Here is a 25,299-nt window from a genome sequence, read left to right on the forward strand (position 1 = left end):
GGAAATAGAGGAAAGACTCACTGCCTATCTTTGGGGAGCTCAGAAACAAGGATACACCTCTTTCTAATATAACATCCATCCTGAGAGTGGGATCAGGAAGTTCAGAGGAAAACATGATTGTTTTCACCTAAAAACCTTGGAAGGCGGGAACCTGGGTGGCTAAACAGTTTAGCGTCTGCTTTTGGCTCAGGGTGTGATCAAGTCCAACATTGGGCTCCCTGCATGGAGCCTGCTTCTCTCTCAGCCTGTGTCTCTGCCTCTGTGTGTGTGTGTATGTGTGTGTGTCATGAATAAGTAAATTAAATCTTTTAAAAAATGAAAAACAAAAAACAAAAAACCTTGGAAGGCTTCCCGGAAGAGGCAATAGTTGACCTGGACCTTGGAAGGTAAGTAGTATTTCAAGAGACAGAGACAGAGATGGTGATGAGGGTGTTTTTGGTGGAGGAGAAAGCATGGGTAAGGGCATGGAAGGACATGCTTGGAAAATGGTGAGGGGCTTATCTGGCTAAACCCTGTGTCCTGGGCTAACAGTGTAGACTGAGATCGGGCCTGATTCTGCAGATGATAGGAAGCCATCAAAAGTCCCGATTAAGAGAAGTAGCAGGAGCAGATGTATGCATAGCTTCAGGTAGCTGTTCTCAGAGTGAGATCGGTGGAGGATTGGAGAACCCTAAGACTCTTTAAAGGGATCTGCAAGGTCAAAACTATTTTCTTTTCTTTTTTTTTAAAGATTTTATTATTTATTTATTCATGAGAGACACACAGAGAGGAGCAGAGACACAGGCAGAGGGAGAAGCAGGCTCCATGCAGGGAACCCGATGTGAGATTCGATCCTGGGATTCCAGGATCATGCCTTGGGCCGAAGGCAGGCGCTAGACCGCTGAGCCACCCTGGTGTCCCAAATCTATTTTCATGATAACACTCAAACATTCTTTGACTTTTCCACTTAGTGGACATTGGCACTGGTAGCACAAAAGCAGTGGTGAATTATATTGTGATATATATATATATATATATATATATATATATATATATATATATATCTCCATTCATCTACTGATGGGCATCTATGAAGGTTGCTTCCATATCTTGGTTATAGTAAATAATGCTGCAATAAACATAGGGGTGCATATATCTTTTTGAATTAATGTTTTTGTTTTCTTTAGGTAAATACTCAGCAGTGAGATTACTGAGAACTTGCCACTTGTGACAAAGTGGATGGACCTAGAGGGTATTACGCCAAGTGAAGTAAGTCAGATAGGGAAAGACAAATACAGTATGATTTCACTTACACGTGGAAATCTAAAAAGCAAAACAAATGAACAAACAAATAAGAAAACACACCAAAAAACAGACTCTTAAATACAGAGAACAAACTGGTAGTTGCCAGAGGGCAGGTGGGTGGGGGTGGGTAAAATAGGTGAAGGGGATTAAGAGGTACAAACATCCAGTTATAAAATAGATATGACACGGACATGAAAGGTACAGCATAGGGCATATAATCAATAATACTGCAATTACTCTGTATGGTAACAGGTGGGGACTACATTTATTGTGATGAGCACTGAGTAATACATAGAATTGTTGAATCAATATGTTGTACACCTGAAACTCATATAACATTGCATGTTAATTATACTTAAAAAAACTGTGGTGGGTAAAACAGCAGATGCCTGAGCATGAATCAGGGCAGTGGCATCAAATTGTACTAGCTGTCATTGGACTCTTCACTGCCAAGTGCTTGTAGTTTAAAAAAAAAAAAATAAAAAGCCAGCTTCACTTAAGGATGTTGTCAGCTAAGCAGTAATAATTAGCTTAATTAAATTTTGACCCTTGAGTACCCATATTTTTAAAAATTCTGTGTGACAAAATGGGAAATGTGTTTAAAGCACTTCTGCTGGAAACCGAAGCACAACAGTTGACTCAAGGCAAAGCACTCATGTGATTTTTCTGAATTGTGAGCTGAATTGGCCGATTTTTTTTTTATAGAACATTATATTTACTTGAAAGAATGACTAACTGATGTTATTCAGATTTGGGTATTGGGCAGACATTTTCTTGTAAATGAACGGAGTGAGCTCCTCACTTCAAGGAAAACAACTGACAGTATTTTTTTTTTTTTGCCAATGACAAAATTTCAGCTTTAATGCCAAAACTAAAAATTTGAAATGCTTGTATCCAACACTGTGAGCTTGACAGTTTTCCAGGAGTTAAAGATTTTTTCCAGTGAAGTGGATGGTTATGGTAACAAATGTAAGTTTTTTTGGATGTTGGAGAGAAATGTGCCAACATATGGAAGTTCCGCATAAGTCCAGGACACCAATATTTTTCACGTGACCAAAGTCACTACCAAAGTAGGATGTCACCAACCCACAGCTGGATAAAAGATCCATTCAAAGTGTGAGAGACTCTTTTGGGGGCTCAATGGAGTCAAGTACAGGAATTTCATAATATGATTTCACATTCCACACTGTACTCAACCTATAAGAAACTACTGGTCGAGTTTTGGTGTCATATCAAAGATGAATGTCTGCAATCATATGAAAAGTCAGTTAAAATATTCTTCCCTTCTCTAGTTGCATATCTATGTGAGGCTGGATTTCCTTCACATACTTCAACCGTAAGAATATATCACAATGGAATTGAGTAGATGTGAGAATCTAGTTGTCTTCTCTCAAGCCAGATATTAGAGAAATTTGAAAAGAATGTAAAATAATGCAACTCTTTTCAATATGAGATTTTGTTTTGGAAAATACAGTTATTTTCACTAAAATATTTATAGTCACAGGAAATGAGTTTGTTATTTTAATAAATAAATAAATATTTTAATTATTTTGTTTCTAATACAGCTAGCACAAAGAGCTATAATCCACAAAAACAAAAGGTCCTCTACAAATTTTATTGTTGTTGTTGATTTACCTCATTGTATTCTGCTTTTCTTTTTTTATTTAAGTGAAATTCACATGACATAAAATTAACCATTTTATTTTTTTAACCATTTTAAATTTTACAATTCAGTGGCATTTAGTACATTCACAGTACTGTGCAACCATCATCCCTCTGTAGTTCCAGAACATTTTTTCACCCCAAAAGGAAACTCCATACCAACAGAGCAGTCACTCCCCTTTTCATTCTCCACCCAGCCCCTGGCAACCACTGATCTTGCATTCTATCTCTGTGGATTTATCCTCAATGAGTTTTAAGAGTACAAAAAGAGGGGTGCCTCAGTGGCTCAGTCAATTAAGTGTCCAACTCTAGGTTTTAGCTCAGGTGTTGATCTCCAGGTTGTGAGATCAAGCTCCGTGTTGGGCTCCATGCTGGGTGTGGAGCTTACTTAAAAAAAAAAAAAAAGAGTGCAAAAGGGAACCAAATTGTTTGAGAACCACTGACTCTGTAGTTCAAATCCCAGCTCTGCTTTTATTAGCTGTGACACCTTGTTGAAGCTGCTTAACTTACTGGAGTTGCATTTTCCCAAGGATGCCCAATAAATGGGAGTTCTTATCCATTTACTGTCTTTAGATATCTTGAGAAGAGGAGCCAGGTCCTGTTCACCTCATGGCCACTTGCTTACCAGCTGAGGGACCAGTGAATAACTTCACCTCTCTGAGCCTTGCTTTCTTTATCTGTAAAAAGGAGTTAACTGCAATATCCACTTCACAGGGTTGCTGTGAGAATCAGGGTAGGAGTGAACGCTCACCACATGCTTGGCACACAGGAGGCACTCAATGGCAGGCAGTCATTTGTGTCACAATGATAACAAGGACAAGGACAAGGATGCCGACACCTTACCTCTTAGCTCTCACGCCCTGTGTGTAGCTCAAAAGCCACCACAGCAGCTTGGCCCTTCCTCTGGGCTATTTGCATAGTGGGCCCATAATCCATGACAAAAGTCTGCCAAGTGCTTTAAAGGGTCTTCATCTTTGCTTAGCCACTCTCTGTGCCCAGGCTGCCTGGGCTTTAGATGAGCAAATAAGCTTACACTAAGCATTCCTGCTAGAGGCACAGTGTTGACTCCGACCCCAGAGAACACTTCAGTTCCCTAGTTCTGCACTCAGCTGGATTAAAGGCCACTTTGACAGCTGGCTGGTGAAAGTTTCCAAGGTACCTTGGAAAGGCCCTAGGGGCTCAAACTTGAGAGATGCTCTTATACCTACCTGGTAGTTCCCCATAGCCACTCTCCCAACCCATTCAGTTAATAAAGGAAAGAAGCCTGATCTGTTACTACAGTCCATTCTGATGTTACCAGGCTCCCTGAGGTCAATCTGTCTCCACTGCCAATGGGCATGTAGATCCAGGCCTGTCAGGCCTGCAGCTGTTGGCTCTGAGCCCCGCTGCTATAGGCTGACCCCCATGCAGTCAGAGATGCCACTGTTCAGCCACCCTTCACGCCCACATTGACATGGCTGTGAAATCGGAGTTCTTGTCAAAGTTATTTTGAGAGTGGTAAGTTGAGGAAGGCTGGCCCTCTCAGCCACGTGTACAAAAGGCAAGTAGAGTGGTGGAGTGGAGAGAGAACAGGACTGGAAATCAAGAGACTTGGATTCAATCCTGCTGAGGATTGGAGATCTGACCTCCCTGTGCCTCAGTCTCCCCATTTAAGGAATGAGAAGATTGCACAAACTATGGGTTCTTGGATTTTCGTCAGCAGTAGTCAGGGGAACAACAATATCTTTGAGGACATTCTACTTGATTCACTTTGCTCTTCTGGGCCAGGGATCTGAACAAAATAGGCAAGGGACAAGTCTACCCTAGGTGGGTGACATAAATCATCACATAACACAGAGAAAGCTGGCTGATGCCAAGGTTCACTCAAATGGGAAGAAAGTAACTTCATGCTCTGCACAGACAGAGCACCCATGGGGGCAGTGGGCTGAAGGCACATTGGTATGTGTGTGGATGGAGGATGGCAGTAAGTGAGGGTGAGGTAGGCAACCAGGAATACATCTGCCTTGGGCAGCTTACTGGGTGATCTTAGAGACCTCTGGAAACTCAGCCTGGGGATGATATGGATCATATCCCTGGCATAATGCATGCTCTGTGGGCAATGGGTCCTGAGTGTGTGTGATTTTCAGCACCCCAGTACTTCTGTTCTCCTCACTACCATTCTCCACAGATGTTGAAGCCATGTGCTATTAAGGGCACTGTGGTGATTTCTCAGTGAGTGCAGAGGCCAGGCCAGGACAAGGGAAGGATGCAGGTAGGGGTCAAGGTAGGAAGAAGAACATTAGGGGCACTGGGCTTGGAGTGGGGGAGGCAGCCCTTATATGCGCTCATGGGAGCATCAGGGCAAAACTCTAGAGAAATTTGGGACTGAGGTCCCAGATGTCCTATCTCAGTGGGGCAGAGGAATTCAAGACAGGACACAGTATGTGATTTTTCTTTCTACTTTCTCCTCGATACCACATTAACAATATGTTCATTCAGGACTCAGATTTATTCCAAAAAACCCAAACTGACTAATTTTCCCAAGGAATGTAGACTTTCCGTAATTTCCATCTACCACTCCCACCTCTCTGGGGAGGTAGAGAAAGATGGGAAAGAATATAGAAATTGTCTGAGATCTTGAAGTTGGCTACAAGAAAACCCTAGGCAACAAAGCAAACATGAGCAAAATCTCTCCCACAGTTGTCATATCAATATGAATTTATCTATTTTATATTCACTTATAAGGCTCAACATGGCAGTTCTCTCAGCTACCAGGCCCCAGGTGGCTAAGAGGTGGGGTGGTAAGTGAACACACGTATTTGAACACATGCCTGCCTTGATGTCTCCCTGGGACCTGATTCCTCCTACAGGGCCTGCTCAGATTTCGGGCCCATCCACTATGTGCCACCCTGGAGTACACAGTCCGATGGCCATCAGTGTTCATCCTGCACAAGCCATACTCTTGCAGGTAGGTAAAGGGCATGCATGCTTGGCCTCTTGCCCTGTGAGGAGGGCAACACATATATCAATATCCTCATTCAAAGAGTGAGGCCCAGAGAGGCTAAGTGATTGGTCACATCCAGCTGGCAGGAATAGAGCTAGGTCAAAATTCAGCTTTCTTAACTTTAAGCTCAGTCACCTTGCCATGCTGCCTGCTGCCTCCCAAGCTGGCAATGAATACTGTTTTAAGGGGTCATCCTAGAGTAAGGGCACAAGTTGGGGAATCTTTTTGCACAATTCCCTGTTTACTCAACATATGCAAACATGAATATGTGTTCAATGAATTCAAGTTAAGGTATCACTTTCAGAGGCAATTGAGAAAATGACTCTCAAAACTAGAGCAGAGGATGAGACCTCTAGGCTTATGAATTCAGGAGTCAAGGAGTCAGATCTTTAGGTCGAGTCCTGACAAAGTGTTAACTGTCCTCTGCTCCACAGTACCTTCCTTCAAGACCTTCTCCTTGCTCACATTGCTAGCTCAAGTAGAAATCAATCAAATAATTAATTTTATTTATTTCATTAATAAAAGGTAGATTAGTAGATGTAGAAAGAAGAGTTACAGCCACGAGAATACACTGCTTCACAACCTAAGTGGTAAGGAAAAGTAGTGTTATGGGCTGAAAAATGGTCCCCAATCTGGAACCTAAGTGTAACCTTATATGGAAAGAGCATCTTTGCAAATGTGATTAAGTTCAGGATCTTGAGATGGGAGATTATCCTAGATTATCTGGGTGGGACAAAATGCAATCACATGTATCGCTTTAAGAGGGAGGCAGAAAGAGAATGACACAGTCATACAGAGGAGAAGGCAATGTGACCATGGAGGCAGACACCTGTGTGAGGTAGCCCTAAGCCAAGGACTGCTGGAAGCTTTAGATTAGAAGCTGTGAGAGACAAAGAACAGATTCTCCCCTGGAGCCTCTGGAAGGACTGTAGCGCTGCTGACACCTTGATTTTGACCTGGAGATATGAATTTTGGACTTTTGGTCTCCAGAACTGTGATGGAATAAATCTGGGTTGTTTTAAACCACTCAGGTCATGACAATTTGTCACAGCAATTGTAGGAAATACAACTACAAAGCTCTACAAAGGGGCATTAAGGAAGACCTGGGTAAATGGAAAAACCTGCCTTGTTCCTAGATAGGAAAATCCAATATTGAAAATACACCAATTACCCATAAATTGATCTATAAATTCAATAAAATCTCAATAAAAATTCTAAAAGGATTTTCAGAACTGGATAAAACTATTCAAAAGGTCATCTAGAAGAATAAGCACATGGCAAGAATATTCAGAAAAAAGAGCCATGAGGACAAACTCTTCCTACCAGCTAGGGAAGCATATTATAAAGTTCCTGTACAGGGGAAAAACAGATCAATTGATTAGAGGAGAAAGTCCAAAAATACACCCACGTATATAAGCAAGTTTAGTATATGATATAGGTGCTATTTCAAATCAGTGTTGAAAGGATGGTGATAGCTATTTAGAAAAGTATAGAGTCACATGTCTACCTCACTCCTTACACTAAAATAAACTCCAGGTGTGTCAAAGACTTAAATGTTAAATATGAAGCCATAAAAGTACAAGAAGAACACATGGAGCTCTTCTCGTTATAGAAATTATCATCTTGGGTTAGGAAAGGTTTTTCTAAACATGACAGAAAACCTTGAAGTCATAGAGAAAAAGGTTATGAATTTGATTGTATATCAATGGAAACCTTCTACGTGGAATAGTGCCATAAACAAAATCATATATATATCAATGTGAGACAAATATTTGCAACAGATCTGACACAGGCTTTACAGCCCTCTCTACAATGAGCTCTTACAAATCCATAATGAAAAGAGCAAACATCCCAATAGAAAAATAGGCAAAGGCCCTGAGTAGACTGTTCCCCAACAGAATAAATATAGATGGCCAATAAATACGTGGAAAGATGCTATCAATCATAGTCAAAGCAATGCCAAGAAAGGATGTTGTTTTTCACCAAATTGCCAAAGATTTAAAAGATTGACTAAACTGGTGAAGGTCTTGCACTTCTGGTAAAGAGTGTAAAATAATATATTTTGTGAGCTGTTTGGCAATGTGTATTAACATGTACAATGTGCACAGCCTTTGACTCAGCAAGCCTGTTTTGAGGAGTTGACAAGTAGTGACATGGAAAGATATGCATGATGCAGAGTGGAGATAAAGTGCTTTATAGAATGGCTTATTTATGATGTGTAGACAGCAGCTTGGAGAATGTTCACCAAATGTTAACAATAGTTATCCTTGGGAAAAGAGATTTGGGTGTGATTTTAATTTTTCTTTGTACTTTCAGTATTGTTTGCAGTTTCAAAATGGGCATGTGTCATTTTTTTCTGCAAAAACACTACAGCTATTTTCAAAAAAAGAAATGCAGAAGATGAAACATTAACATAGATCCCTGTAACAAAAGCAGTCATTTGTTTACGAACCAACATGGAAGGAGAAGGTATAACACTGAGAATAGAAGCTTCTCTCACGTCCCCCACTTCCTCGCTGGGTTGTTTTGGCAACTGAAAGGATAGGGATGGAACATACCCTCTTAGAGTCCCTGCAAGAGTTAAAGGTGAAAATACATGGCAAATAGCAAGACTCAAGAGAAAATGGCCTTATCATCATCATTTACTCATGAAAACATAAGAACCCTTCTCACCGTGGCTGAACAATGGCCCCCCAATGCTGTCCATGTTCTAATCCTTAGAACCTGGAAAGATGTTACCTGACATGGCAAAAGGGACTTTGCAAATGTGATTGACTTGAGGATCTTGATATGGAGAAATCATCCTGGATTTTCTGGATTGGCCTTAAATGTAATCATGTGGTCCTCGTAAGAGGGATGCAGGAAGGTCGGCATCAGAGAAGGAGATATGATGAAAGAAGCAGAAGTGGAGTGATGTGGGGCCACGAGCCAAGGAATGTGGGCACCTCTAGGAGCTAGAAAAGGCAAAGAAATGGATTCTTCCCTAGAGCCTCCAGAAGGAACGCAATCCTGCCAAACCCTTTCTGCCTTCTGACCTCTAGAAATGTAAGATGATAAGTTTGTGTTGCTTTAAACCACTAAGTTTGTGGTCACTTGTTTCAGAAACTATAGGAAGCTAGTACACCGTTTAAAGTGAAAGAAGTCACTTTCCCTTGTCTCATGTACTTGTCTTAGGCTTCCTTCCACATGCCAAGCTCTTGAGGGAAGGGGCTGTTGGGTTCATCTTATACTCCCCAAAGCCCAGCAGAGAACCTGGTCCTGAGAGGAACTTTCCATCCATTCTCTTCATTCTGTGCTGGGGCCAATAACCCATACCAACTTTTCCCAGTTCTGTTCACACAGCCTCCTGATGGGCCTCCTGGACTCACTGCCTCCTTTTCAGCACCATCGTTCACACAGTCCCCAACGTGACTTAACATGCCAAGTCTGCCAAGGTCACCCTTCTGCTTTGAAATATCAATGACTCCCCATCACCTATAGGATGAAATCCAGAGCCATAATCTGTTCCATCCCCACCTACTTCGGTCCTCTGCAATTTGCTGCCACCTACTTTACTACCGTGGCCATCCCAAACTTTCTGCTCTTCCCCTCTGCTTGGTAAATTCTCACATCCTTTCTGTCTGGCATTCCCAGCCATCCTCCAAACGTCATCTCCTCTGGAAAAGCTTTCCCCAATCCCTTCCAGCAGAAACTGAGGGTCCCTACAACCCTCTCTTGGAGTATGTTTCCTGATTCTATCACAGGCAATGGTTCTGTGTCTTCCCCCATGTTACCATGAGCCACTGGTGGGAAAGGACCATGGTTGATCTCATTTCTGCATCCCCAGAACAGCAACTCGGCAAATGCCCTCTATTTGGCCAACTGCTAAATCAGTGTTGGTCAAGAGGGATTATTTAATTTTTTTATTTATTTATGAAAGTCACACACAGAGAGAGAGAGAGAGAGAGGCAGAGACATAGGCAGAGGGAGAAGCAGGCTCCATGCACCGGGAGCCCGATGTGGGATTCGATCCCGGGTCTCCAGGATTGCGCCCTGGGCCAAAGGCAGGCGCCAAACCGCTGTGCCACCCAGGGATCCCAAGAGGGATTATTTAGCACGTATGGATCCCTGACACATTTTAACTTCACTTGGCATCAGGAAACGTATCACATTCTTTTCCATTGCCTCTCCAGAACCAGGCTTTAGGGGCTCGTGGATTTATTTGACAGGATGCCCAGCTCCTGCATGATTCTGTTTATTGATCTTAGGCTACAATCATTACATCTGTTACCCAGCTTTGGACAAGTGCCTTTAATAGTCCTTCTCTTTCCTCTCAGATCTGTCAGCCACAGAAATGTTGTTCTTTCCTTCTCTTTGCTTAGTCCAGGCCATACTGATCATTTGCCCACTGCTTTGCAAGTCCCCAAATCTCCTATGTGATTCCATGGAGGGCTTCGGAAAAAGAGCTATAACACCAAGAAAGATGGCATGCCCAGCACCTAGCACAGTACCTGGCACACCGTGAGCACCTTTACACAAATGTCTATAGCAGCAATTCTCAAATGTAAGCATGCATCAGAATCATCCAAGGGTTTGTTACAACAGAAACTGCTGGGTGCCACCCCCAGAGATTCTGATTCAGTAAGTCTAGGGTTGGGGATGAGAATTTGCATTTCTAACAAGTTTCCAGGTAGATGGTCATGCTGCTGGTTTAGGTACCACATTTTGAGAACCACAGGTCTTTGGAAAGTGTGTAAATGAGTAAATGAAAGGGAACTTGTGAAATTAGTCACTATACCCTGGGGACTGTAGAACTCCTATTAGTGGGCAAGGAATGCACATGGATCCTTCAGGTGAGAGGTAGTTCACATGTTAGAGAATGGGATCTTGAGGAATGCACATGGGACAGGGAGCGTGGGGGGGATGCATAAAGAATGAAGGGCAGGCTAAGGGACAATATAAAGACACTGAGTGACTGTGTGTGAGTAAATTGGCATCCTATATCCAATGCATCTGGCGATGTTTCACCAACTCTTATAGATTAGCTACTTGGTTACCTGTTCCTTAATCAGCTCTAGCCACAAATTAAGGAGTCTGCAGAGCAAAAGAGGATCTAGGCAAGAAAAAGATAAATAAAGATAAATGCTAGTAAGAAGGTGACATACGGGGGCTGCTGGATTAGGTGAGCTAGATCTAGCATCTTAGAGATCTTTTAATGCAGGAAGAGCATAATAGATGCAGAAACTTGCATAATTTCTAATGGGTTCTTTTTCATATCTAGTCGTTCTTATTTCATTTATGCCTTGTTTGGTATATGGGGTTTTTTGTTTTTGTTGTTTTTTTTTAATGGGTGTTATTTCTTCATCTCTTTGAGCATCCTAAGCATATCTTTTATTGAGTCATTTTCAGGCTGTACTATTATTCTCATTTTGTCAGGAGCAAATTCATCTCCTGAGGGTTGGTTCATTTTTTATTTATTTTTTGTATATTATTTTATTAGAGTTCGATTTGCCAACATATAGTATAATACTCAGTGCTTATCCCGTCAAGTGCCCCCTCAGTGCCCGTCACCCAGTCACCCCAGCCCCCCACCCGCCTCTCCTTCGACTACCCCTTGTTCGTTTCCCAGAGTTAGGAGTCTCTCATTTTCTGTCACCATCTCTGATATTTCCCACTCATTTTTCTCTCCTTTCCCTTATAATCCCTTTCACTATTTTTTTTATATTCCCCGTATGAGTGAAACCATATAATGTTTGTCCTTCTCTGATTGACTTACTTCACTCAGCGTAATACCCTTCAGTTCCATCCACGTCAAAGCAAATGATGGGTATTCGTCATTTCTAATGGCTGAATAATGTTGTTTTTGTTTTTTTAGTTAACACTTATAGTATAGGTTTCCTCATGTGTTTTGAAATTTTGGCTTATCTCATGTAGTTGTGCATTTCCTTCTTTCTCTGTCCACATCGTTTCCTGCTTAGCAGTCTCGCTAATACCTCCATCTAGCACCCTAGGGCCCCAGTTGAGAATTGGGTCTTAAGTTTGTGGGTCAAGGCCTCCATGCTTCTGTGATTTGGGGAATGCCACCAGGTTTACATGCAGCTTGAACCAAGTCCTGTGTTTGTTTCATCCTACATCCTTAGGTTTGCAGCTGGATGTGAACCATAGCTCCAGTCAGAGGGTGGTTGTAACATTTATAAACCCTTCTATGAATGGGGAAGCACCACACCAAGATCTGATTTCAAGCAGTAAAACCCAGTCTCCTCATTACCCTGTAAGAGCAGAATATTTGATTGTCTCCATGTCTAGATCCAGACCTCAGCTGCCTGTGGCTTCATTCCCATCTAATAGATACGTTTATGTTCCATTTTTGGTCCATTGAGATATTTATTTTACTTTTTTAGTGCACCTGTGCCTTTTAAATTGTCTCTTTATAGTATATACTTGCCATGTTTTGGTGGAGGTGTCTCAAAGTTGTAAACTTAAAAGCCATCCTAACTAGTGGTCCAAATTGGTTTAACTCTCAGGAATCCTTTGCTAGTATTGTTTGGACTCAGCACTGATTTGCAAAAGGCTGTATTAGTTTCCTAGACACAATGTCACAAGCTGGGCAGCATAAAACAACAGAAATTTATTCTTTTACATTTCTGGAAACTAGAAATCTTAAATCAGGGCATCAGCAGGATCATGGTCTCTTTGAAGGCTGTAGAAGAGGATCATTCCTTGACTCTTCCTAGCTTTTGGTGGCTGCTGGCAATCCTATATCTGGGTGTCTGTTTTCTCTCTCTCTCTTTTTTAAAAAAGATTCTATTTATTTATTCATGAGAGAAAGAGAGAGAAAGAGGCAGAGACACAGGCAGAGGAAGAAACAGGCTCTCCACAGGAGCCCGATGTGGGACTCGATCCTGGATGCCGGGATCATGCCCTGAGTCAAAGGCAGATGCTCTACCGCTGAGCCACCTGGGTGTCCCTCTGTTTTCTCTTCTTAGAAGGGCACCAGTTATTGGAGTAGGGTCTACCCTAATCTAGTACGATCTCATCTTAACTGATTACATTTGCAAAGACCCTATTTCCAAATAAGACCACATTCACACATTTAGGCAGACATGAATTTTGAGAGGACACTATTGAATCCACTACATTAAGCTATTGGCCTAGTGGCCAGTCCTGCTCCTGACTGAGGCAAGAAGGTACTTAGTTTACCTCCCTATTCTCATATCTAGCTAAGGCAATTTTGACTTCCTCATTAAGTGCTATATTCAAATATTGGATTGAGGGACACCTGGGTGGCTCAGTGGTTGAGTGTCTTCCTTCGGCTCAGGTTGTGATACCAGGGTCTTGGGATCGAGTCCCGCAGCGGGCTCCCTGCAGGGAGCCTGCTTCTCCCTCTGCCTATGTCTCTGCCTCTCTCTGTGTGTCTCTCATGAATAAATAAATAAGATCTTTAAAAAAAACAAATATTGGATTGAATTAAGGAATGAGAAGTCATCACTCAACCTTGCTTCAGTCAGCATTGCAGTTCACTGTCCTCTTAACAGTGGATCAGTAGTAAATCCCCATGAAAGAAAGATGGCAAAGGATTTCTTCCCCTTGTACCCTAACACTCTCAAGTCTTGAGCAAAGTGCTCAGGTCCAAAAGGATAGGCCCAGCTCTTTCTAGAGGTAATCTGGAAATTCAGTTGGCAAAGGAAGTCCAGGAATATCTCATGTATCTAGCATCGTTATACTTTTCATTCCTGCAATAAACAATCCAAATGGCTAAACTTCTTGCATTTGAACCTGCTTTGCACTGTATTGCTGCTTCCATCCTCACTGTCAGTGGCCATTTCTAATGTCTGTCAGCCTCATCTCTAGTAGCTCTGGTCCTCTCTTTCTAATGTGCTGCTTCTATGTGCTATAGGCAGAAAGACTTGGCAGCAGAGCTTGTTAGACATGTGAGTGTAAGAGAGACAGACTGTGTGCAGAGCCTGCAGGGCTCTCTGGCAAAGAAAGGGCAGGAGACGTAGGATTATTTCAGCTCTTCAGAGGCCTTTCTGAGGTTGATAGCTTTGATTCTCTTAGGTGACCTTGGAATAACGGAAGTGTCACTGCATGATGTAGACCTTACTCTTTGCAATCTACAGGATTCACAGGTTTTAAGTTTGGACCTAGGCTCCTATTTGTGCCATTGGAGGTTTAGAAAGGGCAGAGTGGTGAGGCTGAGGTCAGCTCACAGCTTAGGCTCTTCCTACTTCCTGCCTTACCCAGTGGTTTCCTCTCAGTTACCTAGGGCAGAGCAAGGCTCCAGGTACTGGACCCCAAGCATCACAGCAAGAAAGTTCTAGGGGATACCACAGGCAGGACGGCAAGGGCCTTCGAACCAGTCAGACCTAGGTTCTAATCCCCACTCTGACCACTTATTAGCCTTATGACTTGGGAAAGTAACTTAATCTCTCTGGTCTTTTTTTTTTAAGATTTTATTTATTTATTCATGATAGACAGAGAGAGAGAGAGAGAGAGAGAGAGAGAGAGAGAGAAGCAGGCTCCATGCAGGGAATCTGACGTGGGACTTGATCCTGGGATTCCAGGATCACACCCTGGGCCAAAGGCAGGCGCTAAACCGCTGAGCCACCCAGGGATCCCCAATCTCTCTGGTCTTGATTTAAATATCTGCAAAATGAGAATAATAAATCTGTACCTTGCATGGATGCTTTTTGGATATAATTAAGACAAAGCGATAAAAGCATTTAGCATATTATAGACACTCAATGCTAGCCTAGTATTCATATTATTGGATGTCAGTCTTTTAAATAAAAACATTTTATTGTGATAAGAACACTTATAATGAGATCTATCTTCTCAACAAAGTTTTAAGTGTATAATGTATTATTGTTGACTACAGGTACAATGTTGTACAGTAGATTTCTAAAGCTTAATCGTCTTGCTTAACTGAAACTTTAAGCCCCTTGATCGGTAGCTCCCTATTTATTCCTCTCTTCAGTCCTGGCAATCACTATTCAATCCTTTGATTCTATGAATTTAACTATTTCAGATACTTCACATAATTGGAATCATGCAGTATTTTTTTTCTTTTTTTTTAAGATTTTATTTATTTATTCATGAGAGACACAGAGAAAGGCAGAGACATAGGCAAAGGGAGGAGAAGTAGGCTACATGCAGGGAGCCCGATGTGAGACTCGATCCCGCAACTCCGGGATCACACCTTGAGCAGAAGGCAGACGCTCAATCACTGAGCCACCCAGGCGTCCCAGTATTTGTTTTTTTTTTTTTTTTCTGTTACTGCTTTATTTCACTTTTAGCATAATGCCTTCAAGGTTCATCTATGTAGTTGCATATTGGAGAATTTCCTTCTTTTTAAAGGCTGAATAGTATTCTGCTGTATGCATATGCATTTTCATTATCCATTCGTCAGTGGACATTTAGGTTGTTCCCACCTCTTAGCGATTATGAATATTGCTGCAATGAACAAGGCAGTGCTAATATCTTCTTGAGATCTTGGTTTCAATTTTTTGGATAAATGCCCAGAAGTGGGATTGCTAAATCATATGATAGTTCTTTTTTAAATTTCTTGAGAAACCTATACTGTTTTCCATAGCAGCTGTACCATTTTGCATTCCCACCAACAGTGTGCAAGACTTCCAATTTCTCCACCTCCTTGCCAACATTCACTGTCTTTAGCTTTCTTGATAAAAGCCATCCTAACAGGTGCAAAGTGATATCTCATTGTGATTTTGATTTGCATTTTCATGATGATTAGTGATGTTGAGCATTTTTCATATACCTGTTGGCCATTTGTATGTCTTCCTTTGAAAAATGTCCTTTCAAGTCCTTAGCCCATTTTTAAATAGTTATTAGGGTGTTTGTTGTTGTCTGTTTTGTTTTATTTTGTTTTGCTATTGAGTTGTGGAGGTTTTTTACATATTTTGGAGACTAATCTCCTGTCAGAGGTACAGTTTGCAAATGCTTTCTTCTATTTTGTTGCTTGTCTTTTCACTCTGTTGATTGTTTCATCTGATGCACAGAAGCTTTCTTGTTTGATGTAGTCTCATTTGTTTATTTTTGGCATTGTTGCCTGTGCTTTTGGTGTCATATTCATGAAATCACTGTCAAGACCAATGAAGCTTTCCCCCTATGTTATCTTATAAAAGTTTTACAGTTTCAAGTTAAGTCTGTAACCCATTTTGAGTTGATTTTCGTGTATGTGTAATACCGGGGTCAGTTTCTTTTCTTTTTTTTTTTTAATTGGTGCTCAATTTGCCAACATATAGAATAACACCCAGTGTTCATCCCGTCAAGTGCCCACCTCAGTGCCCATCACCGAGTCACCCCCACCCCCTGCCCACCTCCCCTTCCACCACCCCTAGTTCATTTCCCAGAGTTAGGAGTCTTTCATGTTCTGTCTCCCTCTCTGATATTTCCCACTCATTTTTTCTCCTTTCCTCTTTATTCCATTTCACTAATTTTTATATTCCCCAAATGAATGAGACCATATAATGTTTGTCTTTCTCCGATTGACTCATTTCACTCAGCATAATACCCTCCAGTTCCATCCACGTTGAAGCAAATGGTGGGTATTTGTCGTTTCTAATGGCTGAGGAATATTTCATTGTATACATAAACCACATCTTCTTTATCCATTCATCTTTCGATGGACACCGAGGCTCCTTCCACAGTTTGGCTATTGTGGACATTGCTGCTAGAAACATCGGGGTGCAGGTGTCTTGGCGTTTCATTGCATCTGTATCTTTGGGGTAAATCCCCAGCAGTGCAATTGCTGGGTCATAGGGCAGGTCTATTTTTAACTCTTTAAGGAACCTGCACACAGTTTTCCAGAGTGGCTGCGCCAGTTCACATTCCCACCAACAGTGCAGGAGGGTTCCCCTTTCTCCAAATCCTCTCCAACATTTGTGGTTTCCTTCTTTGTTAATTTTCCCCATTCTCACTGGTGTGAGGTGGGATCTCATTGTGGTTTTGATTTGTCTTCCCTGATGGAAAGTGATGCGGGGCATTTTCTCATGTGCTTGTTGACCATGTCTATGCCTTCTTCTGTGATATTTCTGTTTATTTCTTTTTAAAAAAGTAATCTCAATGCCCAACAAGGGGTTTAAACTAACAACCCCAAGATTGAGTCACATGCTCTACCAACTGAGTCAGCCTGCTACCCCTAATTTTTTTCAATGCATTGTAGTTTTCAGTATACAAGTCTTTTACTTCCTTAGTTAAGTTTATTCCTAAGTATTTTATTATTTGTGATGCTATTGGAAATGGAATGTTTTACTAGTTTTCTTTTCAGATAGTTCAGTGTTGGTATATATAAATTCAACTAATTCTTGTATGTTGATTTTGTGTCCTGCAACTTTATTGAATTTGCTCATTAGTTTATAACAGTTTTTTTTATTTTATGGAGTCATCAGGGTTTTCTGTATATGAGATCAAACATCTGAGAATAAGGACACTTTTACTTCTTCCTTTCTATTTGGATGCCTTTTTGTTGTTGTTGCCTAATTAAATGGCTGGGACTTCCAGTACTACACTAAATAGAAATGGCAAGAGTGGACACCTTTGTCTTGTTCCTGGTCTTAGAGGAAATCTTTCCATTTTTCACCATTGAGTATGATGTTTTAGCTGTGGGTTTTTCATATATAGTCTTTATTATATTGAAGTACTTTTCTTCTATTCCAGTTTATTGAGAGCTTTTCTCATGAAAGGGGGTTGAATTTTCTCAAATGTTTTTCCTGCCTGTGTTGAGATGATCATGTGATTTTTATACTTTATTCTGCTACTGTGTTGTACTACAATATTTGATTTGCATATGTTGAACCATCCTTATATCCTAGGGATAAATCCCACTTGATCATGGTGTATGATCCTTTTAACGTGCTGCTGAATTTGAGTTGCTAGTATTTTGCTGAAGATTTTTGCATTTATATCCATCAGGCATATTGGCCTGTTATTTTCTTAAGATGTGTTTGTCTGGCTTTGGTATCATGATAATTATGCCTCATAAAATGGGTTTGGAAATGTTCTCACCTCTTCCATTTCTCAGAAGAGTTTAAGAAGAATTGGCATTAATTCTTCAAATATTTGGTAGAATCCACCAGTAAAACAATCTGCTCCTGACCTTGTCTTTGTTGGGAGGTTTTAAATTACCAGTTCAATCTCCATACTAGTTACAAATCTGTTCAGACTTTCTGTTTCTTCATGATAGAGTCTTGATAGGTTGTGTGTTTCTAGGAATTTATTCATTTCTTCCAGGTTATCCAGTTTGTTGACATTTAACTGTTCATAGTAGTTTCTTATGATCTTTTGTATTTCTGTGACATCAGTTGTAATATCTCTTCTTATATTTCTAATTGTTTTTATTTACTTCTTTCCTTTTTTCTTAGTCTGGCTAAGGGTTTGTTAATTTCATTTATCTTTTCAAAAAAACTCAACTCAGTTTTGTTGATGTTTGCTTTTTTTTCTATTTTCTATTTCATTGATTTCTGCTATAATCTGTATTATTTCATTCCTTACGCTAACTTTAGGCTTAGTTTGTTTTTCCTTTTATAGATCCTTGAGGTATAAAGTTGTTTACCTGATACCTTGCACTTTTTAAAATGTAAGCATTTATTGCTATGAACTTCTCTCTTAGTACTGCTTTTGTTGCATCCCATAAGTTTTGGTATATTGTGGTTCTGTTTTCATTTGCCTTGAGATATTTTCTAATTTACTTTTGACTTGTTTCTTTCACGCAATGCTTTTTCAGAAGCATACTGTTTAACTTCCACATATTTGTGAATTTTCCAGTTTTCTTTCTGCTATTGATTTCTAGTTTCATTCCATTGTGGTCAGAAGAGATATTTGGTATGACTTCACTCTTTTTAAATTTGTTAAGACTTGCTTTGTGATCTAACATGTGATCTATCCTAGAGAAAGGTCTGCATGTGTTTGAGAAAAATGTTTATTCTACTGCTTTTGGGTGAAATGTTCTGTATATATCTGTTAGGTCCATTTGATCTATAGCGTTGCTCAAAGTCTCTGTTAACTTATTTGTCTTCTATCTGGATGGTCTATTATTGAAGGTGAGGTACTGAAGTCTTTTACTATTATTGTATTGTTGTTTATTTCTCCCTTTAGTTATATCAATGTCTGCTATCCATATTTAGGTGCTTTGATGTGGGTACATATAATTTATAATTATATCTTCTTGGCAGTTAAATCCTTTTGTCACTATATAATATCCTTCTTTATCTCTTATAACAGATTTACTTTAAAGTCTATTTTGCCTTATGTAAGTATAGACACTCCTGCTCTCTTTTGGTTACCATTTGCATGGAATACCTTTTCCCATACCTTCACTTTCAGCCTATGTGTGTCTTTAAATATAAAGTGAGTTTCTCGTTGAATACATATAGTTGGGTCTTATTTTTCTTATCCATTTTAGCCACTCTATGTCTTTTTTTTCCACTCTGTCTTTTAATTGCAGTTTAATCCTCTTACATTTAATGTAATTATTGATAGGGAAGATTCATTGTTGCCATTCTGCTCATTGTTTTCTGTTAGTCTTGGAGTTCATCTATCCTTTCCTCTCTTGCTGTCTTCCTTTGTGCTTTATTGATTTTTTTGCATTGATAGGCTTTGATTCCTTTCTTTCTTTTTTTGTATAACATCTATAAGTATTTGTGTGTATGTGGTTACCTTGGAGCTTACATAAAATATCTTATAACAGTCTATTTTAAGTGATAACAAGTTCAATTCAATCATATACACTCTACACTTTAATTTCTCACAGTAACACTTTATGTTATTGTTGTCATAATTGAAATCTATTTATATTATGTATTTTAAACATATTTTAGTTATAACTATTTTTAATGCTTTTGTAGTAACCTTTATAATAAAATTAAAAGTGATTTATCTACCACTATTAGAATAATACAGTATTCTGTATCCATCTATATATTTAACGTTACCAATGAGTCTCATACATTCTTATGCTATTATGTTGTTGGTTAGCATCCTTTCATTTCAACTTGAAAAATTCTCTTTAGCATTTCTTGTAAGGCAGGTCTTGTGGTGATGAAGTTTCTCAGCTTTTGCTTATTTGAAAAAATCTTTATCTCTTTTTCATTTTTGAAAGACAGTTTTATGTGGGATAGTTTTGTGTTTCTTAGCAGCTTTTTCCTTCAGGGTTTTGCATAATCATTCCACTCTTTTTTGGGGGCTGCAAGGTTTCTGCTGAAAAATATGTTCATAGCCTAAGGAGTTTCCTTGTATATGACAAGTCACTTTTCTTTGCCTGCTTTCAAAATACTCTCTGTCTTTGCTTTTTGACAATTTGATTATAAAGTGTCTCAGTGTGGATGTTTTGGGGTTCATCTTATTTGTTGTCTTTTGGGCATTTTGTTTTTTTTTTTTAATTTTATTTATTTATGATAGTCACATAGAGAGAGAGAGAGAGAGAGAGAGGCAGAGACACAGGCAGAGGGAGAAGCAGGCTCCATGCACCGGGAGCCCGATGTGGGATTCGATCCCGGGTCTCCAGGATCGCGCCCTGGGCCAAAGGCAGGCGCCAAACCGCTGCGCCACCCAGGGATCCCTCTTTTGGGCATTTTGGATCTGGATGTCCATTTCCTTCTGCAGAACTTGGATATTTTCAGTTATCTTTAGAATGAACTTTCTCGTCCTTTTTCTCTTCTCTCTCTTCTTCTCTTCTCCTCTTCTTTCTCTTCTCTTCTCTTCTCTTCTCTTCTCTTCTCTTCTCTTCTCTTCTCTTCTCTTTCTCTTCTCTTTCCCTTCTGGAACTCCCATAATGTATATATTGCTCTTCTTTATGGTTTCTCATAAGTTCCTTAAGCTTTCATCGTTATTTTTCATTTTTAAAAATCTTATTGCTCCTCTGACTTAATTATTTTCAGTGACTTTTGCTTGAGTTTTCTGTTTCTTCTGCTTGATATAGTCTGCTGTTGAGCCCTGCTAGCAAAATTTTCAGTGCAGTTGTTTTGGGGCTCCATGATTTCATTTAGTACTTTTTTTTATATTTGTTGAAATTCTCACTCTGTTCATGTATTGTTTTCTTGACCTCAGTGCACAGCTTTATGATAATTATTTTGAATTCTTTAAGGTAAATCATATAACTCCATTAGGGTCAGCTTTATCATGTTCCTTTGTTTAAAACATCTTCGCTCAGGGCAGCCCAGGTGGCTCAGCGCTGCCTTTGGCCCAGGGCATGATCTGGAGACGTGGGATTGAGTCCCATGTGAGGCTCCCTGCATGGAGCCTGCTTCTCCCTCTGCCTGCGTCTCTGCCTCTCTCTCTCTTTCTCTCTCTCTCTCTCTCTGTCTCTCATGAGTAAATAATGAAAATCTTTTAAAAAAATAAAACATCTTTGCTCAATTCTTTATTTTCTTTCACTCTCTGTTGGTGTCTGCACAATAGACAAAGCAAGTACCTCTGCTAGTCTTCACAAACTGGCCTCATACAGAAGAAGACTCTCACCAATCAACCTGGCCAGAGATTCTGGGAACTTCTACTAACTTTTTCCTTCCCCAGGGAGAAGAAAACTATGTTTTTTAACACTCATTCTGCTGAGCCAGGGACTTTGGAACTATGGCATCTACCAGTCTAAACTATCTTCTCCATCTCCCCTAGATGGATAAACTGCACTGGACCTATCAGAGCTCCACATCTGGCAAGACAGAAGTAAGACTCCTAGAGAGTTTCTTTAGAAAATTTGGGGTACTGGATGCAGAAACCTACCTCCTCCTTCCCTTGGAAGAATCTGGATCTTAGGGAGTCTCTTCTTGATCACATGGCAACTGTGCTAGATGCAGGGACTTTGGTAAGAGGGTATCCCATGTCTTCCTACTGGCCTTAGTGAATGTGGTTTTATGTTCACCTAGGGATACAGGAGCTCTTCAGTTAGTTTTTGGATTTCTAACAAAAAAGAATTTATTCATAAATTGTGTTAAACTGGTGTGTTTGTGAGGAGAAGGAGAGCACAGGACTTCCTATTCCATCATCTTACTTACGATACTCTGGATGTTAGTCTTCTGTTCATCCATTTACTCAGCATCAGAAAATGCTTATAGTTTCCTGTCTTTCCCCATCTTTTTAGACACAGTAGCACAAGAGACAAACAGTCTTCTGTTCCTGCTGAGAGATTGCTAATAAGCACTAGTCCTCAGCTCCATGGGATGCAGAATGAGTCAGTCATACAGCTGCAAGCTTTAGGACAGTAGGCAGATGTGACCAGCTTTCCCTCACTTTGCCTCTGGACTCTTTTCTCCAAATACTAAGTTTCTTAGGGCTGTAGGCTAGCAATTCCAAATTGGCAGCTCATCCCTCCAGTGGGCCCAGGGAGCAAGAAACCTCCAAGTTCAACATCTCACAAGTACTGAGACGAAGTGGGCACAATTCTGTATTCTCCACCCTTTGAAAAACTTATTTAAGGTCTTCAGAAGCAGAAGGTAGGTCTTATTTGCTTTTCTTCCTTCTACCCACGTCTTCCTCCTACGTCTTTACCGCCTCAGTCAGGATCTGAGGAAACAGATGGATACGCAGCTACTGCTGCAGAAAGGCCAATGTGAGGGTTCCAATATTGGGTCCATATTGCTATTCAGAATCCAATAGCCATTTACAATAGCATTTTTGATGTTTTCAAAGTAATTTCCTGACTATTTTTTAAATCAAATACCCATTTTAGAGATGAGGAAACTAAGGCATAGAAAGAAGAGCATCCTCGAGTGAGTCAGCAGCTAAAGTGGGGCCAGGGCCCTTGTTTCTTGTCTCTTTGAGCTCTTTGCACACTATTTGGAATGAAAGAGTCAGAAGATGGGGACAAGTATTCCACCACCCCCTAAGTAGTCAACTTGATCTGCCTTGGAGACCCTAGGAACTTAGGACTTCATTCTAAGCAAAGGACTAGCCAGGATGCTGAAGGGGAAAGGCAATGTCTTCATCCTGGTTTTGTCACTCAAGCTCTAGACTCCTGGATAGCATATTTCCTGGGCCCAGCCCACTGCCATGTGTGAAAAGTGATCCTGGAGAGGAGGGTATCCAGGGGGTCAGGAGCAGAGCTAGGGTGAGAAACCAGACCCTTTCCTTCTCTGGGTCACTCACACGGCACTTATACCTTCTACCCTGCTTGGTTACCTTTCTGAGATTCACTTTCCCCATCTGTAAAGTAAATATAACACTTTCATCAATTGTCTTATAGAGACTGTTAGAAGGCTCAGAGGTGATAAGGATAAGTGAGTCATCTTTAATCTATGAAGCAGTATTTGCATCTGACTTTGCTACTCGATCCCATTCATGGAGCAGCTACTTACTGGGAGATAGGTGCCAAGTTAAGTACTGTATGTGAATCATCTCCAACTAGGCCTCAGATGACAAGTGACTTATCCAGTGACATTCAGCTCTTCAGTGGCAGAAATGAGATGAGAGCCTTTTCTCATCAGTCCCAGAGGCCTGAGACTGAGCTGGAGGTCATACTGCTGTGTACATAATGTTGTTAAATTTAACAAATAAAAAAAGGACTCCAGTTGAATTTGAATTTCAAATAAATCATAAACAAATTTTAATGTAAGTATATACATTGAGATATTTAGAACACAGTTATACCAAAAAATTATTTATCTAAAATTCAAATTTAACTGGGCATCGTATATTTTATTCAGCAACCATATGTGTATATGGAATTGGCATTGCAGGAGCAGCAGGTAGGCAGGCTGTCTGTATATTCATTTTGAAGCAAGGGAGTCAGTAGGCCATATGTCAGGGAGACAAGTGATCTTCCCACTAAAGCAAGTCTCTACTGCTGTTCTCAGCTTGGGGGCTACCATAAAACATATACAAACATGATACTTTGGCCTGATAAAAAACCCTCACCTAGAATTAGGGCCCTTCATTTTCCCTTCCTAATTGATGTTCCCAAGACCCTATTTTCCCTATTCATTAGGACACCTTTGGGGGGTATTTAAAAATATTTTATCGAGGATAAAAAGGATAATTTTAAAATAGGTAAAAGTTTAAATTTTAAGTTGGTAAATTGAACACCAATAAAAAATAAATTTAAAAAAAGTCCATCTAAAGATGAACTAGGAATTTTAAAAAGGGTTGTAACCTGTTTCTGGCCAAGATGAAGTAACAGGGATTGAATTTGCTCTCCTTCCTAAATAATCAACAGATAATATATTTTTGAAAAACCAGTATTTTTCAAGATGCTGGACATCAGGTAATGAAAGACAAAGATGGGAAACAAATGAAGTGAGTGCTACAATTGTCCCAGGTTATTGCCTAGAGAGAGAAATGCCTGGCTGTGGAGCAGGGAGGAAAAAATCCAGTAAAGAGCAGGGTGTTTTCTCGGAGGTGAGGAAACAGCTAGGAATCCAGGGAGGCCAATGAAGCTAAATTTCACCAGGAAGAATATTTGGTAGATCTCCAGAGATCTACCAAAGGTCTCCTTTGGGTATTCAGTAGAGTATTGATCAGTGCATGCATGTGAGGGGCTACCTGAGGCCTAGGAAAGAACCATCCAAAAAATTAGAATATACAGTGTCTGGCACTTACACAGCTCTGGGGATTATGCGTGCCTCCACCTGCCAATCTGGAAAATTCAATCACAGGGCATTGGGTAGAGAGCATACATGTGATTCTTTTATCAGTATTGGGAATTAGCCCTAGGCGATAACTGTTCCAGCCCTGCCTAACAAATTATAAAAGCAAATCAGAAAAGTTCAAACTATTTCCAAGTTACCTTAACTGTGTCCCAGATCAAAGTTCAAGAATATTTATAATAATACAAAAATATCCAGCACCTAATAAGGTAAAATTCATAATATTTGCCATCCAATAGAAAATTCCCTCGCTTACAAAAAAATTCAGGAAAATATGACTCATATTGAGGAGATAATTCAATCATTTAAAACCAATCCAGAATTGAAACAGATGTTAGAATGAGTAGACTAGAAATGTAAAACAATTACTATAACTGTATTCCATATGTCCAAAAAATTAAGTAAAGACATATGAGATATAAAAAAGGCCTATATTGAACTTCTAGAGATAAAAAGTACAATGTCTGAGATGAAAAATATACTAGATGAAAATAATGGAAGATTAGACATTGTAGGAAAAAAATTAGTGAACTTGAAGACATAGTAATAGAAACTGTCCAAGTGAAATACAAAGAGAAATAAGGATATAAATAAAGAACAGAGCATTACTGAGCTGTAGGACAACTTCAAAAGCTTAATATATGTGTAATTAGAGTCCCTGAAAAATAGTAAGGAGCAGAAAACATATTTGAAGAAATAAAGACGAAAAAAATGTCTAGATATAATGAATATTATAAACCCATAGATTCAAAAATTTCAGTGAACTCCAAACACAACAGACATGAAGAAACTATA

The 25,299-nt window shown here is 40.0% G+C and overlaps 1 long non-coding RNA gene across 10 annotated transcripts in view; it reads right to left on the bottom strand.

Moving 5' to 3' along the window:
* LOC144308084 (uncharacterized) overlaps positions 1 to 25,299 on the bottom strand; it is a 293,749-nt gene that overhangs the window by 62,921 nt on the left and 205,529 nt on the right. The window contains exons 5-6 of one of the 10 annotated variants that reach the window (XR_013374726.1): positions 21,647 to 21,785; positions 14,372 to 14,554 (exon numbers count right to left, since the gene is read on the bottom strand). The exons of the other annotated variants lie outside the window; for them this stretch is intronic. This is a non-coding gene — a long non-coding RNA (uncharacterized LOC144308084). Of the gene's footprint in view, positions 1 to 14,371; positions 14,555 to 21,646; positions 21,786 to 25,299 lie in introns of those variants that run through there. 10 annotated transcript variants of the gene reach the window in all.

The sequence above is a fragment of the Canis aureus genome, chromosome X, assembly GCF_053574225.1.
Source record: "Canis aureus isolate CA01 chromosome X, VMU_Caureus_v.1.0, whole genome shotgun sequence".
NCBI lineage: Eukaryota > Metazoa > Chordata > Mammalia > Carnivora > Canidae > Canis > Canis aureus.